This window comes from Canis lupus, chromosome 26, assembly GCF_048164855.1.
Source record: "Canis lupus baileyi chromosome 26, mCanLup2.hap1, whole genome shotgun sequence".
In the NCBI taxonomy this organism is placed as follows: Eukaryota; Metazoa; Chordata; class Mammalia; order Carnivora; family Canidae; genus Canis; species Canis lupus.
The window spans coordinates 10,105,885-10,129,757 of NC_132863.1; the positions used below are offsets into that span (position 1 = coordinate 10,105,885).

Consider the following 23,873-nt stretch of genomic DNA (forward strand, 5'->3'; position numbering starts at 1 on the left):
TCCTGCCCCCAACTCTCCTGGCAACATGGGGATCCGAGTAATCCAATATCTCTTTCTCAGCAGTTCTTATTTTTCCCCTTAAGAGTTCTGTACAATTCATGAACCCTCCACATCCCTTAGGACTTCAGTACTTCATGGCTCATTTGGTGCTACCTCAGAAAATTTCCCTCAAATCCATAAACTTTCCCTTTATCAGATGTTTTTTTGTGTTTCCAGTTCTTATCTGGTTACCTCAGGAATATCAATTCACCTATTCTATCATTAATTCCTTCTCTTTTCTATTACCCATTCCATTTTCAAGGCAAAAATTAACTTAATCATGTTGATAAATGAAAAAAGTATCTACCACTAATGCTATATTGACAGAAAGAAGAGAAAACTCATATATTGTGAAGCAAAATTGCACAGCACAATGAATCCTACTGCTTTTAAGTATAACCAGAATTTCTCTCTAGAATCTACATGAAATTTTGTATCCACATCCTGATCTTCTCATTATATTACTTTTGTCTTGGGCTTCATAACTGAAATAAGGAAATTCTTAGTCTTTTTTTTTTCTATTTTAAAATGTAAAATAGTTTTCTTTTTCTGCAAAGTCTCTTAGAAATTATTTCCTTTACACTATGAGTGAAACAAATTTTATGGGCTAACCTAAGATCCTAACCCATTTAGAAATAAATTGTTCATCAAAATGAATTCTGTGCTCTAAATAACTAATTTATAAATATACTTTTAAAATGCAATCTCTTTGTATGCTAGAAACCGAATATAAGGATAAAGCATATGCTATTGCTATGGAAATTATGCCATGGAATATAAAACTAAATATTAGAGATGCTTTTCTAAAACCACTAATTAATTTTCACACTAGTTGAGTTATGCAACCATACATGCTTATTTTATCCTTGAAATTCTTATCAGTTTCCTTTACAGTTGAAATGTTTAAGAAAATTAACTCAAATATAAGATATAAAAATATAGTAAGAGTGTAAGACCTTCCCAAAGCCTAGTTTTGATATGCCCAATAGTATATAAAAAATTCTCTATAAATTCTCCTTTGTTCTAATGACTTGAAAATTACAATGATCCAGGCAAGCAATCCATGCAGTAAATAATGCATTAATAACTCACCTACTTTTAAAAAGAGGTTCAAGTCTGCTTATCAGAAAACATTTAATCAACCAAAATGCAATGAACTAAATATAAACAAGAAAAGGGAGTTAAAGGAAAGGAAAGCAAGATGGAGAAAATAGGTAGATTCATACACAGATATATGCCATGAAATATTTGGATATAAGTGGGCCCCTAGATTTGGTTCTTAGAGTTCTAGAAGCTAATTTAAGAGAGGAAAAAATGTTCAATTACAAGATTCACCATGTTTACAAAGTAAAAAACTAGCCTAATGGAACTTCTTCAGGAATAAGAGCAACTATTTCTGATACTAAAATCCTTAAGTGATCCTCAGCATCTTCAACTACATTCTTAGAGCAATCTCAATGACATAATCTGTAGTGCTGGGGTAGATATTATCCAAACAAGTAGATGGAACCTTCAAAGCTTAGTTGGATAAAACCAGCTCCATGGGAGCTACCACAGTGCTGTTAAGGAAATGGGTCCTCCAGTGAATTTAGTCATAAACTGTTAGATCATCTATAATAATATATGGACTAATTATCTTTTAGTAAATCATACATAAATATTAATTCCCAGTCTATGTTTTGGAAAATACTGAGCATCACCAATTCCCATGTCTGGATCCAGCTACTTAATATGGCTAGGGAAATATAAGACTTCATGTTTTAATAAGCAGTGAAGCTCAGGGAAGCATTCTGGGTATGAAATTGCCATTGAACAATCTAAGTAGATTACTTCTGCTTTCTACAATAAACAAGTGTTGATATTATCCTAAAATGGATAACGATATTATAAATACTGAAGTAAGTAACGCTTAATGCTATGTAAATCCAGTGGCACAAGTGACCTCCTGGTTAAACAAAAACATACACAAAAACAAGGCACTAGAAAATTGAAATTTCTATGCTTATTTTTTCTCCTAATAAATATGAAATTGGCTAAGTTTATATACAGCTTTTTAAAAGAGTCATATTGGATCTATTTTCTTTAATAAGATGTGTACTCAAGAAATAACATTATTGTACAAATTGGTACTTTGTAATTTCTTGAAACTAACTGAAGTTTACTCTTCTGAATTCCCTAGGTACATTTCAGAATATTATGGCTTTCAATCTCAGATTTATCTAACAGTGCTTTTTTATATTTTTTTAACTTGCTTCACAGAAAATAAAATATAATAAATTAAACTTTTAATCTATTCTGTCACTGAAAGTGACTTCCTTTTAAAATCCTGACTATATAACTCATTTGCTAAATTGTCCTAAAGCTTCGTATTACTTCTTTATCTCCATTATGATAAGAATAATAAATGAAGTAAACCAAACTATGAAAGAGAACTTTCTTTTTCTTTCAGATATTTAATTTTAAAATGTCATATTTTACAATAAATTTATAAAACAGTATAATAATGTCAAGATTCATATTTTAAACAGTGTCTTTCTGTTCTTTTTATATTGTTGGAAATGTCTTGATAAAGCTGGGAGCATGTGGGCTAAAGCTTTATAAGATCAAGACTGGGGATACAGGTCAATCAGTAACTGTAAAAGGGATGGACAAGTTTTCAATCCACAGCTGAAATTAATCCCTTCTAATTTTTATGATCACCTGCTATGCAAGAAAATTATGAATTCCGGGGATCCCTGGGTGGCTCAGCGGTATGGCGCCTGCCTTTGGCCCAGGGAGCGATCCTGGAGTTCCAGGATCGAGTCCCACGTCGGGCTCCCGACATGGAGCCTGCTTCTCCCTCCTCCTGTGTCTCTGTCACCCTCCCCCGTTGTCTATCATAAATAAATAAATAAATCTTTTTTTAAAAAAGAAAGAAAATTATTAATTCCAAGGAGATAAGGTTCCTATTGTCATGAAGCTCATAACCTAATAGAAGTTTGATTCATTTTTTAAAAACCACAGGCTGTGTTAAATGCAATAAAGATAATAAACAGATATTATGAGAATAACAAGGGATATAAAATTTGGATTGGTGGTCAGACAGAGCCACTCTGAGGAGGGGGTATACTTAAGCTTTACCAGAAAGGGAAGGAATCAATTATTCAGTGTAACCTAGGAAATATATAGAAAGTAACAAGGCCCTGAGGTAGGAAATTTTTTTTATATATTTCAGGAACTGATGGAGCCAAGGTGGCTAAAGTTTAGTGAGCAAGAGATGACTTGTATAGAGGCCAATCATGTAGGGCCATAAAGGTCCCACTAAGATCCTTTATTTTGTCCTAAGGAAATTGAAAAATCCTGAAGGATTATAGGAAAGTGACAAGGACACAGGCAATGCATTTAGAAAACAGAATGAATTAACAAAATTAAGCCTTCTTTAATGACCCTAGATACTAATGTGCCTTAAGAAATCACTTTTGAATAAAAGAAATCTTAGATAAACAAAAGCAAGTTAACTGGCTATAACATATAACAAATATTATGTTTAGAATATAACAATCTCTCTTTTATTTGTTTTAAGGCTCTTGCTATTGATGGGATATTTATTCCTTATTAATTTCATACATGCTGACCCAGAAGCCTCTAAGAAGATTCTTAGAACTAGGTTTTCTTTCCAAAGGGGAGGGGACAAAACATAGAAAAGTATGAATGATAACATAATGAACACCTGTATTCTCACTATTAATGATTTTTACTTTTTCAGATTTACTCACATTACCAATAATGTTCATATAACACACTTTAACTAGAGTAACCTAGGTAATTTTCCCAAAAATGAAGTCCTCTTTTCCTGGTAAGTATGCTATAAATTGGCTAAATTTACTGAACTTTATTAATCAAATTTTGGTGTAGTCACTGTTCATGAGGGGTGCAATTCTCTGATCATTGTACTTATAACCAAAAACACATATATAAGAAGCTGTTAAGCACTTGTGTCATTTAAACATTATATGTGGCATCCTTAAATACATGAGTCAAGAAATGTTCCCAATGGAGTGATCTCTTCCAAAATGCCTCTGAGGGGGAATGGGAAAAAATATAGCTAAGCTGAACCTCACCTGAGCTGACCTCATCTGAAATGACCCAAGAGCAAAAGGAGAGGGTGGCTCTCCCACTCTGATGGGGTGTTTGTTTCAGTACACAACACTCTGGTTTCTCCATGCATCCTATTTCTGAAGGATGATCTCAGAAACAGAGATTAGAAGATGAATCCTGTGCTAGAGTTGCCACTCCACCAAGGCACAATCTATACCTTGATTATTACACAATCATCAGCTGATAGGAAGTAAGCCAAAGTTTTCTCAGGACAAAGATGGTTTCACCTGTTTATTATAAGCAATTTTTAGGGGCATGGGACTTTAAAAACATCATGACATGTTTATCTGCAACAAACAAACAAAATCCAGGAAACTTCTTCTTTTGCATACTCAGTCCAAAACTATGATCACTTAAGCTCATGTCTGTCTGCCATCCCTTTGGCATTCCTCAAACAAGTCTACTTTATCTACAAAGGTCTCACATGCAGGAGTGTGCATATCCTGGAATTGCAGATATTCCCTGATTTCATACGTACAAGCCAAAGAAAATACTTTTCACAATGTCTGCAGTATAGGGCAGAATTTTGGAGAAATTACTTCAAGGCCCCAACATCTTCAATTCATGGGCTTACAAGCCATTTCAATTTATAGCCCTGTGCATAATTGTGACAATTACCAGATCAGAAGAAACACTTGAAGCCCACTAGACGTTCAATATCTTCCTCTCCACATTCCCCAAATGAGAGAAACTGAATATAAGCAACCACTAATTGACAGCAACCACTAATTGACATAGATACAACTACTTTCATCATCTATTCACTATCTTAATAATCCTTTCACCACAATTTATCTCTTTAGTGGCTGAGGCTTGAAACCAAATCAGAAGCATATTGCTCTGGCTTCTCTTCAGTGAAATTAAAAGAAAAAGGTTCAGTGTATGATGGATGTTTTCAGAGAAAGTATTTGCATTTTTTATAATATAATGCCAACTGTATCACAATCTCTATAAAGGTGCAGACCATGTCCAGCCTATTTGCCAATGACACCATATTACTTCTGCATGGTAAGTGTTCAACCACTATTTGTTGAATTAATGCTGGGTGATGTGAAGTGTAACATGATAATTTGACAAATGGAAAGAATAGATTGAATGTGGATAACTTACTATTAGTAGTTTATCTTTATGGAAGTATTACATTCTCATTAAAATAATTTATGTAGATTTCTACCTGCCTTGCCTTTTCCTTTTTGGTTGCTATTATCCTACATCAGCATGAAGCCAGAGACTGAAAACTGATTTACTTTCACAACACGTTTCCTGCTATAAAATAATAGCTCTGAATTTGAGAAGCAAAAATGTGCATTTGGATATGATGTTTTAGAGGCTAAACACACACACACACAGAGTTTTAAATACTCAAATCCTCAAATTGCCCAGAATTGCCAAATATGGTGCTCTCTTCCACTGATGAGTATAGGATTGTACAGGGCTGTGTTCTAGGATCTAGTTATTACCCTTTTAACTCAAAATCTCTATATAATTAAAGAAAATGCGTAGCAATAACTTTCTTTAAAAAAGTACTAACAATACTGTAAGCTTATCAGATCAATCAAGATGTTGTATTATAATATATTTTCTTTTTTTCTCAGTATGATTTCTTCTAAACAGAATTCTTTTCATATAATCTGACTGTATAAGTACTGAAGAAAGCAATGCATAAAAATAGAACAGGACATTTGAATTTAAAAATAACTTTTTGAAACTGATAGTAATCTATTTATACCCTGATAATTCAGTTTTGCTTTATAAATATACATGTGTGTATGCAGAGACACACACGTGTGTGCACACACACACCCTATACTTATACATTCATAAAAAAATATATTGAACATATTTTATGCACCAGGTCCAGGTTTTGGTGCTGACAAGACAATGATAATCAAAAGCAGACATGATCTCAGGTTTTCTCAAGCTTGCAGTCCGAAGGGCAGAAAATTTTTAGTGAAATAATCCCATAGCAAAATGCAAATTCATCACTGCGACCATAAACTGACATATATATGGTATGTTAACAGCACATAGTAGAGGCACGCGGCTTTGTTGGAAGGGCTAGAAGACCTGTTTTATTTAGAGGCTGGAGTTTTCTGGTACATGAATAAAGTGGGATCTGAAAGTTGAGTAGGAAGTAATTAGGCAAAGAGCACAAGTATGACTCTGAAATGCTGGGGATACAATCCTCAAACAATGAAGAAACAGCAGACACATAAAACTAGCTGTTATCCCTCAGGTATAGAGTTACAGGTCCTATTCTTTATACTTCCCAGAAGTCTTGTAGAATCAAGCCACCACTGTCTATAGCAGCAACCTCTGTAGAGTACTCTTATAATGACTTCTCCTTCTTTTCTTACTCACCTTCTCTACTCTTTTACTGTTACTTTCTGGCTCCACTTTCCAAATAAAAACCCTACAAAATAAAAACCCAAAACCTAAATTATTTGCCTCATGTTATGATTTTTTATTTGCTTATTTATGTGCTTGAGAATGAAAACTAAGACACTAAGCATGACATGAATGAGATAAGAACAAAACTGTATAGGTCTGAAAGGCATTTTAAAGGTGGGAAATAACTAGACTTGTTTTTCAATAAGATGTTTCTGTCTGCAATGCAGATAACAGATCAGATGGAGGTAAGAAAGGATGAGGCTCAGAAGTTATTACCATGGTCCAGGTGAGAGAGGATGGTGGATTACATCAGAAAGGAACCATAGTGATAGAACAAAATGGATGGATCCCAGAGCTATTTAGGTAATAAAAGCAACAGGGTTTAATGATGAAAGAATAGTGTTAAGGATGACTCCTAGTTTTTTGCCTTGCATAACTTGATGGATATGGTGCCAATCACTGAGCTATTAGGGACCACTGAAGAAGTTTGGAGTAGAATGAGAGAAAACAACAGGAATGCTTTAAATCTAGGTCAAATTTCAGGTATCTTGGAGATATCTTGTAAGAATTACAAAGTAGGTAGATAGATATATGATTCTGGAACCCAGAAGAAAATTTCAAGCATTTCTGATTCATCTTTATTTTGGTGGTGATGGAGTCTGTGAACCCTGGATTATATGTAATTAGGTCTTGAGGACTTCCAACTGAGTTTGAGGAAGCTGGACTGGAAAAAGAGACTAAATAGCTTGAGGCAGAGGGATGGGATGAATATCAAGGGGATGTTTCATCATAGAAGCCAGATAAAGAGGGTATTTCACAAAGAAGGCAAAGGTCTATAATACCTATCACCACTGGAGAGGCAGGCAGGTAAGGTTATTGTGATAGACCATGTTATGGGTCCCAATTCACTTCCCCATATATCCAAATTATTTACTATGTAACTTTGCAGTTCCATTCACTAAAAGAGGTGGAATACATTTTTCCATTTGAATTTATTTGGCCAAGTGACTTTCTTTGGCAAAAGAAAACAAAAGGGGGGGGAGGCAAGCAAGCAGAATTGATGGCGTACAGTTTCTGAGCATTTCTACTTGCCTTCTTGCACTTCTGCTATCCTCATGAGAAAGACATGCCTGGTCTAGCTCATGAGTCCCAGGAGAAAGAGACTGTGGAACAGAGCCCAATGGTTCAGCAGATGCACAGATGTAAAAACCAAACAAATACACAGTGTTGCGTGCCCCTCAAGTTTTATCATTGTTTATTATGCAGCATTATCTTGATAATAGAAAACTGACATGCTGACTAAAAACCTATATGTTAGAGTAAGAATGCAGGTCACTGATTGGTGTAGATCAGTTTTGATCTGGAGACAAGGTAGTGAGAGAAGCTCATGGATTTGAGAGAAGTTATATGAGTCATTGTGCGCTTTTTAATTTTTTTAAAATTTTTTTTGGCATCGTGCTTATATGTCCTAAATGGCTGAAGCCTACACCCAAAAGAGATTTTCATGGGAACAGAAAGATCCTAAGAAGATGGAAGAAACTGATTATCCAAAATAAAGAGGGAAGATAGGATAGGATAGATAGAAGATATGATAGAGAGATTAGGTAATATGTTATGGGAGTTCATATTAATGATGACACAGGTCAAGGGTAAGGTTGGCAGGTCTTATAAAGGACCAGAATGTTGGGTTCATGTACACTGCTCCTGATAATAATATAAATTTTTCTTCATGCTGTGCTTATTTCCATAAATATGAAACTCAAGTAAAGTGAAATTAAAGTTTGGTAGCATCTATTAGTGTCATTTATAGTGATAGAAGATCTTACCATTCTTTAATCAAAGACCTCACTAGTGGGAAAAACAGAATAAACCTTCTGTCTTTTGTATGTGAAGTCTAGTATAGAATGCTGAAAACATTATAATATTAAAATGAAAAGAAATACAGTCGACCCTTGAACAACAGGAGTTTGAACTGCGTAGGTCCACTTGTACAAGGATTTTTTTTCGATAAAGACAGTACATTATTGAAAATGTATTTTCTCATCCTCATGATTTTCTTAATAACGTATTCTTTTTCCTAAGCTTACTTTATTGTGAGAAGACAGTATATAAAACATATAACATACAAAATATGTAATATTTGTATTATTAGTAAGGCTTCCTGTCATCAGTAGGCTATTTATGAAGTTTTAGGGAATCAAAAGTTATATGTGGATTTTCCACTGCTCAGGGGATTGGCAATCCTAATCCCTCTGCTGTTCAAGGGTCAAGTGTAAATAAAAGATGAATCTGTCCACAATAATATTCATTTTTTATTATTTATTTTATAATTAAATATTTTTAAAAGATAACATTAGTTCTGACATTGACTAGATTTTATATTTTATTTTTATGAATTATAAAATAACTAATTAGAACACTTCAAATTCTGATGATAGTAGATAAAATATTTAGCATTCTAGTTAAGTAAATTTGACGAAATTAACATTTTTATGAAACATGAATTAATATTCAGATAAATATCAAGTTTTGCCTAACTTTTAAAGAGTCAGTATAAATTCTCTGTAATTTAATGCTGTACTCTAAATCAACCGTTTTTTTTTAAAAAAATCCCAAATAGGTTTCTATAGTATTAGAATACAGATGTAGCAATTTTTATTCTAAATTTAGACTTCCATACAATATCAAATTAAAAGATAAAAAATACAGATAATTTCCAAAACCAAGAGAATACCCAAATGTGTTATAAATATTTCATATTTTTCAAATTATTTCAATAATAAAATTTACACCAAGATACCACTTCCTCTTAGAAAATTAATGTTTGGCACACCTGGGTGGCTCAGTGGTTGAGCATCTATCTACCTTTGGCTCAGGGAGTGATCCTGCACTCCCGGGATCGAGTCCCACATCAGGGTCCCTGCAAGGAGCCTGCTTCTCCCTCTGCCTCTATCTCTGCCTCTCTCTGTGTGTTTCTCATGAATAAATAAAATCTTAAAAAAAATAAAAGAAAATGTTTATTCTTGGTCAGAATTAAATTTAAACATCAATCTTTGTAGGCTTATATAAGATGAAAAAAATTTTTCATATTACTAAAATGAAGTATCTGAAAAAATAGACAATTTAGAATTCATATTTTCCTGACATTTTCTGAATTACATATTTAGTCACAAATGCCTATGCTTAATTTTGACTGAAAATCTGCACAGTACTCTATTAATTATTCCTATTTTATATTTGTTTTTTTAAGTTCCAAGCAATATCATATAGTAGATTAATCTTTGAAGCTTTCTATGGTTGAAATATCATATTCTCTTTAGAGAGATGGTAAAGTGTACCTGAAGGACATTTTCTTTATTTCTTTCTTTTTAATATATTAGAAAATCTAAAATGTACAGCTCATATCAAACCATCACCATTGCACTGAGAAAGTCTGAGTTCATTGCCAAGATAGCACTTGTTCAATCTCTGATGGCTGCAAGAGAATGGGTGGTAGGCACATTCTCATTACATGGTACATGATAAACATGTTCCAAAATGGTAGCATTTCTATTTTTCATGTGGCATTGGCTATAATTCAATTTATCCCCAAGTAAAATGAAGAGACCCTGATAAAATGCTGAAATGTAGTAGTGTTGTGTCACTATGTCAAGCTTTGTTCAAATAAGACAAGCTCCAAAGAGGTAAAGATAAATGAATGGAATCACAAGAGATTTGTTGGCTAAAATAGTTCCTTTGTGAATGGCATGAATTCCTTAAATTAATGACTTGGGTGGCTAGAATTAAAACCAAGTTCCATTTTGTTCTATTATTATTAATTTCTACACCCAAGGTTTCTGTGAATATATCCAGTTTTTTTTTTTTTTTTTTTCCTCAGCTATTCCAGAAAATCACAGGGCATAGAGCACAGAGATGCTGACTTTTTAACATCCAATCTTGCTTCTGGCCTAAGAATTGTGTTCTGCTCAATGCAGCAAGCCAGGGGCAACTCCTTCATCTTTGAAAATCTAAAGTGAATTCAAGTTGAAATAGCATTAACTAATTTGGAATTGGGGTAGTCAACTATAATTTTTACATAAAATATATAAACTTGAAATAATATAAAGGCTCTCTAGACTCCATCCTTATTCTCAGCAACAAAACATTTAGGTCAATTTCTTTTATTTAACAGTTTTCTAAATCTCCTTAGTATCTCACTTAAGTTTTTTTTTTTTTTAATAATCAAATGTAGACATTAAACGTGACTTCCCTACATATAGATAAACATACTTCCTGCTCCTTAATGGCTCACAACAAATATTACTGAGGACCTGCAGAGTGTCAGCCACTATAGTAGGCACTGGATTCAGTGGTTGAGTATATACCTAGGTATATGATAATAGATAGTAAAACAATAATTTAGAAAGCAACAATAAAATATGCTACAAGAGTGCTTTTATCTCTGAGCATGGCATGGACTAAATGGCGGAGATGTTCAGGAAAGGTTTCCTTGAGCACAAACACATACATGTTCAGGGATGAGTAAGAATTAACAAGGTCAAGAGGACAGCTACCCAGGTACCCCTCATTTCATTACTAAAATGACAATGGTTTTCTAACCTAGCTCTCAATCTTTCTCTCCACATTCTAATGTGTCACCACATCCTTATGACTCTCAAATAATTCTGACATTCTCTTTAGCCTCTATCTTGATGCTTCAACCTTATCGCACAACTCCCCTGTCCCCAACTCTTGACCTAAACAATAAAAAATCATTGTTGCTGGATTAAGGTTGAGCTGTGTCCTAACTTCACATCATTTGAAGTTTGAGGAATGAAGACAGGAAAGTCCTCACCCCTACTGACAGGCTGGCTATAGAAGAATGAGCCTCAGTCTTCTCAAGCTGGATTGTAAAAAACATGTTACCCTCCTATGAACCGCTATTTATATTGTTTAGACTAGATAGTAGCACCACAACTGAGAATGTGATGGGTTAAGTTGGCTTCTGTGGGCTATTCTGGGAACACACCCAAAATTTGTGGCTTTTATTTTTCTATTGAAAAATACCTTCTAAGTTCTAAATAACCAACTCACAAATGACTTTTTGGAATTGAATGGTTTGTAAAATGAGGGACTGACTGCACTTAGAATGAAACAATGTAGATTAGAAGAAAATTCAATTGAATTAACAAAAAAGCAGAAAGATGAAAGGCTATTCCACAAAAGCCAATTAATTCCTATGAAAAGATACCACTGGCCAGTAAATTAGGTCCTTTTTGAAACCTACATTAACTCTTTCAGGACACAGAGTAGTAGTGCATTGATGCCTTAGTGATTTGAAAAGTATCCTCAAAAGGCCTCAAATTAGTCCCAGCACTGGGTACATTTGATTCATTATTTTACATGAGGCCATGGAAAATACAGTTATCTAATCAAATAACTAAGCATGAATGTAACAGAATGATATGTATGAGGCAAGCATAGTTGCTATAATATCCTTATATGTTATAGACTGTACACACACCCCTTCTCAGTACAAACATTGGTTCAGAAAATGTAAATTCTTCAACTTTGACCCAAATAGGGTTATAAGATTCACTTTTTTTCTCCCTCCTAGGTCAAACTATTTCTTTGGCAAAAAATAAACCCTTGAAAAAAGGTGCCAGAAATTTCTTTTACTAACAAGTGCTATTAAATCCCATTTTCATTTTTAATTTTCACATGCCAGCTCTTCTCAAAGGAAAAAATTATGATTTTGCAACCATGGATGGTCACAACAGAGGACAACCACAGGTGTTCCTTGATCAAAATGGAAAGACAGACCCCTAGAAGTGAAAACCTGAAGCAGCTGGGAAGCCAGAATGGTTATTTTGGTTGACTGAGTTCATGGTGAAGAGGACAGATTCATTGTGCCATCCCCAAAGGAGTCAGTTAGCTTTGCTGTATTCCAGAAATAAATATCATTTTCCCAATATGTATGGAATAACCATGATATTGTAATACTAGAACTGGAAGAGATTTTATTTTTTTTAATATTTTATTTATTTTTTCATGAGAGACACAGAGAGAGAGAGAGAGGCAGAGACACAGGCAGAGAGAAAAGCAGGCTCTATGCAGGGAGCCCAATGTGGGACTCGACCCCGGGACTCCAGGATCATGCCCTGGGCTGAAGGGAGCGCTAAACCACTGAGCCACTCAGGGATCCCCTGGAAGAGATTTTAGAGATCATCTGATAAGAATCAAACTATAAGCCTTCAGGGCTCTAGAAATTAGGATACAAGAGACAATGGGGGGCACCTCCTAAGTTTCCTACCTTCTCAGTAAACTTCCTGGTAATAAGTTTTCATGGGAACCAAATGATCTCTGGTTTCCTTTTTACAAAGCTCTGATCTCAACCGCTTGATTCAAATGTCTCAATAAGGTAAGGCATCTTCTTAGCTAACCCTACCTCTGCATATCACAGAGGTCTATAAAAATATAGAAGGTCTTAGTCATAAGTACATTATGTTTTCCATTGAGTCTATTCATAGGGTACAAAGCTTTTAAAAAACAAAACATTGGTAATCAATTTTTGTTTGATATATTTTGGAAGATATGGATAAAAAAGATTGAGGCTAAAAAACCCAAGTCAAGTGCCTCACCTTCATTCATTTCAAGATACCTGCAAAGGCCCTGATATGATTTCTAGCACAGCCTCCTGAAAATCAAAGACTACAAATGATTTAATAGAAATATAATGTAGGACATCTAAACGCTACCCACTTGACATTGTTGGAGGAAGTCATGTCTAAAATGTACCCTACAAAAAAGTAAATAAATAAAATGTACCCTACATCCTGAGAAAGTAAATGTACTATATTGGTATCTATTGCTGCAAAACAAATCATCCCCAAATTTAGTGATTTAAAAGAAATTATTTATTACTTCTTATGATCCCGTGGACTGGGTGAGTGGTTCTTCCAGTCTGCACCAGTTTGGCTAGGGCTTGGTTACAATAACATCACTGTTGTGTTAGAGGCTTTAGTGGGGGCTTCCCTACAAGATGTTTTTCATCCTCCAGGAGGTTCAAACTGTGAACCAAAAAGTCGCAGCTACAAGCGCAAGCCCAATGCAAAAGCACTTTTTTAATCCTCTACTGGAGCCATCTCTGATATTTGTCCCATTGGTCAAATTCAAAACTGTATGGGAGGGGCCTACTCTCTGTGTGAAGATAAGAATATAAACTGTGATAGTTATTTTGTTACAATCTTCTATATTTTAAGTTTTAAAAATTGAATCCATTTAGTACCAAATTAAATAGACTTTTATCTGAAAATATAGCTTCTATGATTTTACTAACATAATTTTTATTCAAAGATTCAAAATCTATCTTTATGCCTATGTGGCTTTTTACATACATAAGCCTCATGTCTGTACTACTTTACTGCTATACAAATTTCCATACACTTAAAAACAATACAAATTTATCCTCTTATAGTTCTGGATATCTGCAGTCCAAAATCAGTTTCACTGAGCTAAAGTCAAGGTGTCACCACTATGTTTTTTCCTGGAGGCTCTGAAGAAAGAATCTGTTCCCTTGTATGTTCAAGCTTCTGGAGGTTGCCCATATTCCTTGACTTGTGACCTCTTTCCTTCATCTTCAAAATCAGCAATGTTGCATCTTTCTACACTTTTCTTCCATAGTCTCATATCTTTCTGACTATAACAGAGTAAGGTTTCCCATATTTAAGGACTCCTGTAATTACACTGGGCCTACCCAAATTATCTAGGATAATCTCCCCATCTCAAGGTTCTTAATCACGTCCCTTTGGCCATATAAAGTAATATCCATAGATTCCAAGGATTGGAGTGTGATCTCAGAAGGGCCATCATTTGACTACCGTAACATGTTTTTGGGAAACCACATCTAAATAAATCTTTAAATGTAAGTCATATTGAACTGCATTGGAGAAACTGCCCATTAAAACAAAAACAAAACAAAACAAAAACAAAAACTCTGGCATTTCGTGATTCCTTTTTAATACAATTCAAGCTTTTAAATAAAGTTTCCATTACTTTAGAACTTTAAGTTGTAGTTTAAATATTTTAGATCTATTTTCAATACTTTGCCTAGAATTAGTGTCTAGGACTAAGCACTTTAGCATGTGAAAGCAATGTATCTAGCCTGTGGTACAGATTTCAATTATGATTTTACCATTTAAAAAATAAAAGTTGAATTTTCATGGTACAAATGAATTGAAATAGAACACACTTTGAGGTGAATTAATGATAGTTTATATTAGGTACTATTATCTCTATCTCTATTTCAAAACTGTTAATCAAAGCTACATATGATCCTGTTTGCATTTCTAGACTTTCATTAAAGGTCTATTTTCCAACTTACTGCAAATGCAACCTTGGAGAAAGTCACTATATGTGACAATGACTTCAGATTGCTATGATTTTTGAAGTTATTAAAACTTCTGTCAGCAGTCAGATCCAGCTCCATTTCTCACAATAGAAAATCATTTACAGGCACTGTCTCCTTCTTTCTCAAACTATTGAAATGGGTTCTCATGAGATTCACATTCTGTTTACAAACAACTAAAAATGACCCAACTACAACGGTAGCTCAAAATTAGCTCTGATAAAAATTCTTCCAATAATGGCTTTATAAAAGGGCCTCATAAATCCTTTATTCAAATCACTATGAACAACCTGTAAGCAAGGTTTGGGGGCAGAATCTTAAGGTAGATGAATGATAATTCTCTGTCTATGATTCCAAATACTCTTGTTACATTCTTGTACTCCTTTTTTTTTTTTTCATGATTGTAATAATGTATGTACACGGAACTGTGAAGGTAGATGAAGAAGTGTAGCATGTCAGGTCAGTAAAAATTCTTGAAAGCATTTGACACATTTTTTCTTGTCTAATACATGTTTTTAAACAACTGCTTGATTTTTCCTGACTTTTTTTAATCCAATAGGCCTATTTTTAAAAACAGAGTGTGAATCTATGACCTCTATGACTGGACTCAAATATTTCATTCTTAAAAAGAAAATGTTACTTTGTCAAATTATTTCTTTATAAGCATCAGATAATCCTTTGGACTAATAGAGAATTTCTTAAAGGTGTGGCAGATTTGATTTTTAAAAATTTGTTTTAGGTAATTGTAATCATTCCTACATTCTGTCATTGGGAGAACAGTTCTTTTATTCTTCTTACATTTCAGTATTGCATATAGTAGAGTAAGATTAGCAAATAGGTAAATTCATGATTTACATAGTGATATCACCCCAAACAGCATGGTTTTTAGAGGATGACCAATGAAGTAATAATAACCCAAATATTATCTTCTCTGAGTTCTCTATGGCCAAACACAATTAAAAAAATATTGCTTATGAGGTAAGAATGATTTTTAAAAATGTTTGGATAGGTATACACAATACACTGTCTAAAATAAAGTGCCTACATGAAATTGAATATGTGCTACAATAATTTTACACAAACATGCATGAATATTGGCATAAATAATTCAAATTCTGAACCTCTCCCTACTTGAAAATTAATAAAAGTTGGATTTCACTTTGTTAATGATGACAATATATATATGACCAGAAATGAACACTATCCATTTGGTGGTAAAGCTTTGAAATGAATGTCAGATTAATTATTTCTGCGTGATTTGCTTTTTTCTTGCTGAAATCCAATATATTATTAAGATGCCTAGACATTCCTGATAACAGAGCAAGGTGAGGCTTCTGTCAGCACACACAAAGGAGCTGAAGCAGAACTCACAATAGCACACACAAACCAGGTTGCTAATCTACAAAGGAGCTTGGCCCACAAAGGGCCAAGATGGCAGAAAAAAAATTGCAAAAGAGTGCTACACTTCAGTAACCAGATTTTCTACGAGCTCATTAATATTTACCAAAGCCACAAGAGCTGTTTTTTCTTTCATTTAGCCAAAAATGCTTCCTTAAAATTATTCTTATATTGAGACAGCATTAGAAAAATAAACTATGCATATAAAAGAAGCCCCAAATTAAAGACAAGCAGCTTTTAAGATAAGTCTGCTTTCATTGTGAGCATCTGTACCCAGAAGACCATTTACACAAATTAACATATTTTATCTACTGTAAAAAAAAAAAAAAACACGAAATAACTCACATATACAAGATTGTTTAAATTACTATCAGGGAATGCTTGAGCATTATTATTACATCCCACAAAAACATAAGTCCTGATAACCAAGTCAAAGATTTGCCACTTAAAAAGAAAACTAGTTGGAAAGGTATTTTTCTTCTTTTTTTTTTTATTATAAAGGATTTTATTTACTTATTCATGAGAGACACAGAGCGTGAGGCAGAGACAAAGGCAGAGGGAGAAACAGGCTCCATGCAAGGAGCCTGAGTGGGACTCGATCTCCAGTCTACAGGATCACACCCTGGGCAGAAGGCAGTGCTAAACCACTCAGCCACCTGGGCTGCCCGGAAAGGTATTTTTCTATTACAAGCAGTGTTTTATTAACTTATTTAGCAGGATGATCAAGAAATGAATGTTAAATGTAAACAGATCTGGGTTTGCATCTGACATTAGCTATGCAGTATTGGGTAGATTACTCCATCTCCCTGACCCTTAGATTTTCCATCTGTAAAATGGTTAATAAAACCTACCTCCTGTGGTTTTGAGAAATTGAAGACTGTGGCCACTAAAAGCTGAATGTAGCACATGCCCCATTCAAATCCTTCAATAAATATTAAAAGTTTATGTTTCTGTAATTATTTCTTAGAAGAACTTTAGAGATCACAGATAATATAAAAGTTACCTATCAGCACACTACCCTGAGAGAACCACAATTAGCAACTTGTGAATATCCTTCTAATTCTTTCTATGCATGCATGCATACTTTCCAACTTTTTATTTTGTATATATGGAATCCTACTTTGAATATCTCACTTTTTCCCCTGTTCCCCTCACAGTATTTGGGATGATTCCAATATTTAATCAATATAAACAGTAGTGCAGTGTGTGTCTGGCAATAAATATTCATATATATCTTTTATTATCTTTTAACTCAAATAATGTTATAATAAATATCCCACAAAGACATGTGAATATTATTTCATTCGACCTGAAAACATGCATTTGTACATAGCTCACATTTTTCTAATTTTTTAATACTTAATTTTTTAGTAGATAATACCTTTGTCTTACAAGTTGTCTTTAAATCAATATAATATAAATAAAAAGTAAACAGTAAAATACCTTGCTCTCATTACTGTGACTTATTTACCAACTTTCCACCACATCTACCTTGCAGGTAACATTAATGTATGTATATAGTCTTTTAGATGTATCTATGAATGTATAATATAAACATATATGTACCCCTTTATTCCATAAAGGAAAGCATAAAATACAAACCATGCAATTTTTGCTTTTCCACTTTTAAGAATATGGTTCATACTTCTTTCTATATCAGTATTTATCCTATTCTCTTATTTACAGTTGCATAGTAGTCCATTGTATATTTATACCCTGATTTACCATAATTCTTTTAAACTGCACCCTAATGATTGGTATTTATCTTCATTCCAATGTTTTGCTCTTGAAAAAAAGTAATTAATATTGTGACGTGATTAAAAAAGTGATTAATTTTATGTATGCAAACATATCTTTAGTTCAGACTAATATTCAAAATGTTTATTAATTTATAGGCCATACTAGTGTTTATCATCTGATGATCAGTTCTGTATGTCAGTTAAATTCTTAGAATTACTCACCTCAGTTCCGTATACTTTTTAAAAGGAAAAAGAAAAAAGATGTAACTTTGTATTCTTTTTTTTTAGATTTTATTTATTTATTCATCACACACACACACACACACACACACACACACAGAAGCAGAGACACAGGCAGAGGGAGAGCAGGCTCCATGCAGGGAGCCCGACATGGGACTGGATCCCGGGATTCCAGGATCATGCCCTGAGCCAAAGGTGGTGCTAAACCACTGAGCCACCCAGGCTGCCCATAACTTTGTATTTCTACTACATGAGTAACCTTTTTTTTTTTTTTTTAACATGAGTAACTTTCTGTACTCACTGGGTCTCATTCCCTGCAGCTCCTGGCTGATCTCTGCTACTTTGGGCAGCCCTTCTACATGTTTTAGAGTTTGTAGATTTTATCAGTCTCCTAATCTTACAGATATATTTATTATATCATTCCTCTATATCTTTTGCTCACATTTCTATTGAAGCATTAACATTTTCCTTTTTGTATTCCAACATCATGCTCCGTGTTAAGGTTATTTGTGATTTTTTTTTTATTTCTTATCTCTTAATTTTTATTTGGGAATGTTTTGAAGATATTCTTATTTATACTACCTCTATTTTTTTTTCAGAAATAACAGATTCAAGGAAACAAGAAGTAGATTCATTCACTCATCAAAAACATACCAAATGCCTGCACGTACCAAATATTTTTCTAGCCACTGATGACACAGGGGGGATTAAGTTCCAGTTCTCTTTGCACTTATATTTCAAGAAGGGAAAAAAAAAAACAAAGAAAGGAAGGGGCTAGATACTGATAGGTGAAATAGGTTTTGTTTTGTTTTCTGACAGGATAAATTTCCCATTTATTGATCAGAGGCCACCTTGAAGCTAAAAGGAGTTACCAAATACAAACATCTTTTTCTATGACTAAAGTCATTCTTTCGATCAGAAAGAAACATTTTAGTATATTTTTAGTCTTTAGACATATTTCATCTTGGTTAATTTTTTTGAAATTATTCTGTCTTAATTCTATTTTACCTTTTATAAATGGCTTGACTAAACAGCTTTCAGAAACTTTTTTCAATACTCTCCTAAAATGCCACAAAGCAACCATATTTATCCTTAAATTTCAACATTGATTCAAGAGATGAAAGAAAACACTTGATAAGGACACAAATAAATATAGAGATGTGGTGAGAAAATCAAAGTAGTTCACCAATAACTGAAAAACATATACAGGAACTATTATCAGAAGTGGAAGTAAAATTGACCACAATGCTTACAGAAATAATAAAATAAACAACTAACTCCTAGCATGTTTGCTCTTTTAACATCCTGCTCAGGCCAGAGGGTTTCTGCTCTTCCAAAGAAATGCCTGTCCCCCACCTCAGTTACAGAAAGCTGTAAGGACATAGCAGCGATGCAGATTCTGCTGCATAGCTTTCCTAATGTCTCATCGGAAATCAGGTCTAAGTAGGATCTGGGCTTGTTTTCTGTTGCAAAGACATACAAGGTCCTGGTTAAGAACTTCCATTTCAGAAACAAATCCCTTAGTGATCATTTATTAAGTATGTGACCTCATGCAAGTCACTTAAACAATCTGTACCTCAGTTTCCTCACATCAAAAAAAAAAGGTAGAAGAATACTTATTTCATACAGTTGTCATGTTGATTATGTGAGCAAATCCACACAAAACACTTAGACTAGGACATTGTGCATAGTAGGTACTCTCTTATTATCCATGATTCTCACTAACTATTGTATTACTGTTTTGCAGATATATTTCATGTAGAAAACAAGGTATGATTGGTTTGTCCACTGCCTGAAAATTTGTAAAATATTTCATTGATTTATATTTTTTATTTTTGGTTTTACCATTTAAACCATTCTAGTGTATAATTTGCTGGCATTTAGTACATTTTCAATGTTGTGCATTGTACAACCATCAGCACTATGTAGTTCTAGAATATTTCATCACCCCAAAAGGACATCCCATCCCATAACCATTAAACAGTCACTCAACATTTTCCCCTCTCTCCCTGCCCTGGCAACCACTAACTTGCTTTCTGTTTCCATGGATTTCCCTATTCTGAGTATTTCATATAAACAGAACTGTACAATGGCCTTTTGTATCTGGTTTCTTTCACTTACTATAAGTTTTAAAGTTCGTTCTTATTGTAGCCTGTATCAGTCCTTTATTCCTTATTATGGTTGGATGCTATTCCATTACACAGAAGGCATCCTGTTTATCCATCCATCAACTGATGGATATTGAGTTATTTCTACCTTTTGATGATTGTGAACAATGCTACTATGAATATTTTGTGTACAAAGTTTTTGTATCTGTTTTCAATTATCTTGGGTACATATCTGTAAGTGGAATTTCTGGGTGTTACAGTAATTCTATTTGACTTACTTAGGATCACTAAATTATTTCTACAGTGGTTACAACATTCTATATTCCCACTAGCAATATATGAAGATTCCATTTTCTCCATTTCTTCAACAATATTATTTTCCCTCTTTTAAATTTATTATAGTCATTCTCATAAATGTGAAGAGGTACCTCATTATGGTTTTCATTTTCACTTCTATAATGACTAATGGTTGGGTATTTTTTCATATGCTTCTTGGCCATTTGTGTATCTTTTCGGAGAAATGTCTATTCAAGCACTTTAAATCCAAGTTTTAATGGGGTTCTTTCTGCTGGTTGTTGAACTGTAAGAGTTATTTATATATTCTGGATAGTAAACTCTTCAGATATATGGCATATACCCATTCTGTGGGCTGTTTTTTCACTTTCTTGATTATGTTCTTTGAGGCACAAAGGTTTTTAATTTTGATGATGTCTGATTTATTTATTTATTCTTTTGTCACTTGTACTTTTTGCATCATACCTACGAATCCATTGTTGAATTCATGATCATGAAGATTTGCCTTTATGGGGTTTTTTTGTAGTTTTAGTTTTATATTTATGACTTTGATGCACCTTGAGTTAATATTTGTATGCAGTGTAAGATAAGGGTCCAATCTCACCCTCTTGCATGTGGATATGCAGTTCTCTCAGTGCCATTTGTTAAAGAGAATATTTTCCCATTCAATGGTTTTGGTTGGAAATGGCCATTTTTGAGCAATGGGCAACGGAATCTTTGCTAAAAATCAACTGACTTGATTTTATCCCATTGATCTATGTATCTATCCTTATGCCTTATGAGGTACCTCTCTTTTTTGACTACCGTAGCTTTGCAGTGAGTTTTGAAATTAGGAAATGGAGTCAAATCACTTTATTTTTAAAAAGTAATTATTAACAAAACATAGAATTGGATTTTAGGTAAAGATATAACTAGACCCTATCGCTAGTAATTTAAGTGTTAATTTTAATATAAAATATTTATCAATCTCATCTGGATATCTAAAAAATAATGTGTTTTCAGAGTTTTCAGCAAGTTTTAAGATATGCCAAAATAGAATTTAAAGGAGAAAGCAGTTTAAAGATATTAATAACAATAGTAATTGGTAGTAGTAGTATTTAAAGTCAGTAATATTAGATTGTTTTTGAAAGCACTTGCACATACTTTTCACAAGAGTTCTATGATATTTTTTCACAAAAGTTCTATGAAGCAATCAGGGCAAGCATGAGTATTCTCAATATGCAAATGGAAAAACTAAGGCCCTGAGACGTTAAGCAATGAGCTCAAGATTGCACAGTAAATAAATGCTAGAACCAAAACACAATACCAACTTCTCTAATTCCCAGGTCAGTTACTTCAGTTTGGTAAGTTAATATCAGCTTTGGATAAATTTGGTCTTATGTAAAATTTTACTTCAGTTTTGGGAAAAAACTTTTTTATAAGTAATAAGTAATAAGTAATAAGAACTTTTATAATTGCTTCTGCAAATCACTTGCTTATTCCATGCTCTTACAGAAATAAAAGTAAAATCAAATGCCAAGGGTTTTAGCTCTCCTGAGAGAGCTGGGTTGACTCCTTTTATACTCTTAAGTTATGCTATGATTCTTCTCCACAAACTGTTACATTCTCAATTTCTTATCCCTCTCCCTTGCATAAAGTTTTTTCTTTGACATTTAATTTATTATTAACTATAAAATGTTTCCATTACTCAGTAAAGCACCATTTTTCTGGACAATCTGTGATAAAAATCCCATGCAAACCAAATGTGCCTGGGGGAAGTGGCCTGAACCACCTCTTTTGTATCCATACACTAGTCCCATTAAAGTATCGCAGGAATATTATAAAGTACTAGAGAATGCAATTTGGAAAAGTATTATACTTGTTGCCCTTTGGAGAACTTATTTAATGTCAAGGAAAGATAAACTGGGCATTTTGTAGATCAGTAGGATGTGTCTAAAACTCCAAAGACAAGTCTGAGAAGGACCACTCAGCCCATGTTCCTTCAAAGCAGTGAGTTAAATGGTCTCATTATAAATATGCAGCAGAGAAAAAAAAAAGTACTCACTTTCATAAGAAAGTAGAAATAAAAAATTCCCGTGAAAGCTTGAGCCACTGTGATATAATACAAACCTATTTCAATTATTCTCAAATGCAGCTATGCTGTGTCTTTTATTCTCCTATTTGGTAAGATGACAGTCTTGGTAATTGAATATTAATTTTCACCAAAAAAGCATTCCAAACTCTCCTTCAAAGAGGGAATTAAGCTTATTAATTCACTCCTTAACAAGAGGACAAAGTGCATGACTTGCTATATAAGGAACAAGAACTCCTGGGGGCCAAGAAGATTTAATCAAGGCTTGGAGGGGGGGGGGTAGTGAATAAGCCAGAAGGCAGAAAATGTGAGGAGGTCACCCAACTTTTCAGGAAAGAGAGGGGGGGGGAAAAAAGAAAAGAAAAGAAGAGAAATGAACTTTTCAGAACTCAGCCAAAGTGAAACAAGGCAATCAGATGTATAAATTCCTCCTGAGATCCAGGCAAAAAAACACTGACTTCCCCTTATAATGCCATTTTAATTTCTGGTAAAGTTCCAAAGCAAAGGCTTATATTTCATGATATTATCAACTTTGTATAAGACTACTTGTGCTACTCGTGACTTACATGGCCTTAGGGACACCATTGATTTTTTTCGCCCTCATAAATCTGAAAATGCTCTCTGCCTTCCTACTAGACCCCTAGTACTTATTGATGTCTCTCCTAAAACAACAGTCCAAGGTTGGACCTGGGAAAACATTGAAGGCTCTAATTTACCATAAAGTCTACTAAAGATTACATATAATACATAGCACTCCAAATGTGCCCAAGAAATATTAGAAACACTTCTGGGCAGCCCAGATGGCTCAGCGGTTTAGCGCCGCCTTCAGGTAGGGCCTGGTCCTGGAAACCCCGGATGGAGTCCTGCGTTGGGCTCCCCACAGAGAGCCTACTTCTCCCTCGGCCTGTGTCTCTGCCTCTCTCTGTCTCTCATGAATAACTTGAAAAAAAAAAAAAAAAAACACAGACTGAAGAAATATTAGAAACACCTCTGGGGATCCCTGGGTGGCGCAGCGGTTTAGCGCCTGCCTTTGGCCCAGGGCATGATCCTGGAGACGCAGGATCAAATCC

The 23,873-nt window shown here is 34.0% G+C and overlaps 1 protein-coding gene and 2 long non-coding RNA genes across 9 annotated transcripts in view; 2 read left to right on the top strand and 1 right to left on the bottom strand.

Moving 5' to 3' along the window:
* Positions 1-23,873, bottom strand: part of MACROD2 (mono-ADP ribosylhydrolase 2) — a 1,923,575-nt gene that overhangs the window by 1,207,030 nt on the left and 692,672 nt on the right. The gene's annotated exons all lie outside the window — the stretch shown is intronic.
* Positions 1-23,873, top strand: part of LOC140618058 (uncharacterized) — a 140,783-nt gene that overhangs the window by 4,579 nt on the left and 112,331 nt on the right. For 2 of the 4 annotated variants that reach the window (XR_012018231.1, XR_012018228.1), the window contains exon 2: positions 5,133-5,184. The exons of 1 other annotated variant lie outside the window; for it this stretch is intronic. This is a non-coding gene — a long non-coding RNA (uncharacterized lncRNA). Of the gene's footprint in view, positions 1-5,132; positions 5,185-6,979; positions 7,435-23,873 lie in introns of those variants that run through there. One more of the 4 variants, XR_012018230.1, reaches the window with a different exon arrangement.
* On the top strand, positions 15,309-19,613 carry LOC140618061 (uncharacterized). The gene is made up of 2 exons (XR_012018234.1): positions 15,309-15,412; positions 18,930-19,613. It is a non-coding gene; the product is annotated as an uncharacterized lncRNA (long non-coding RNA).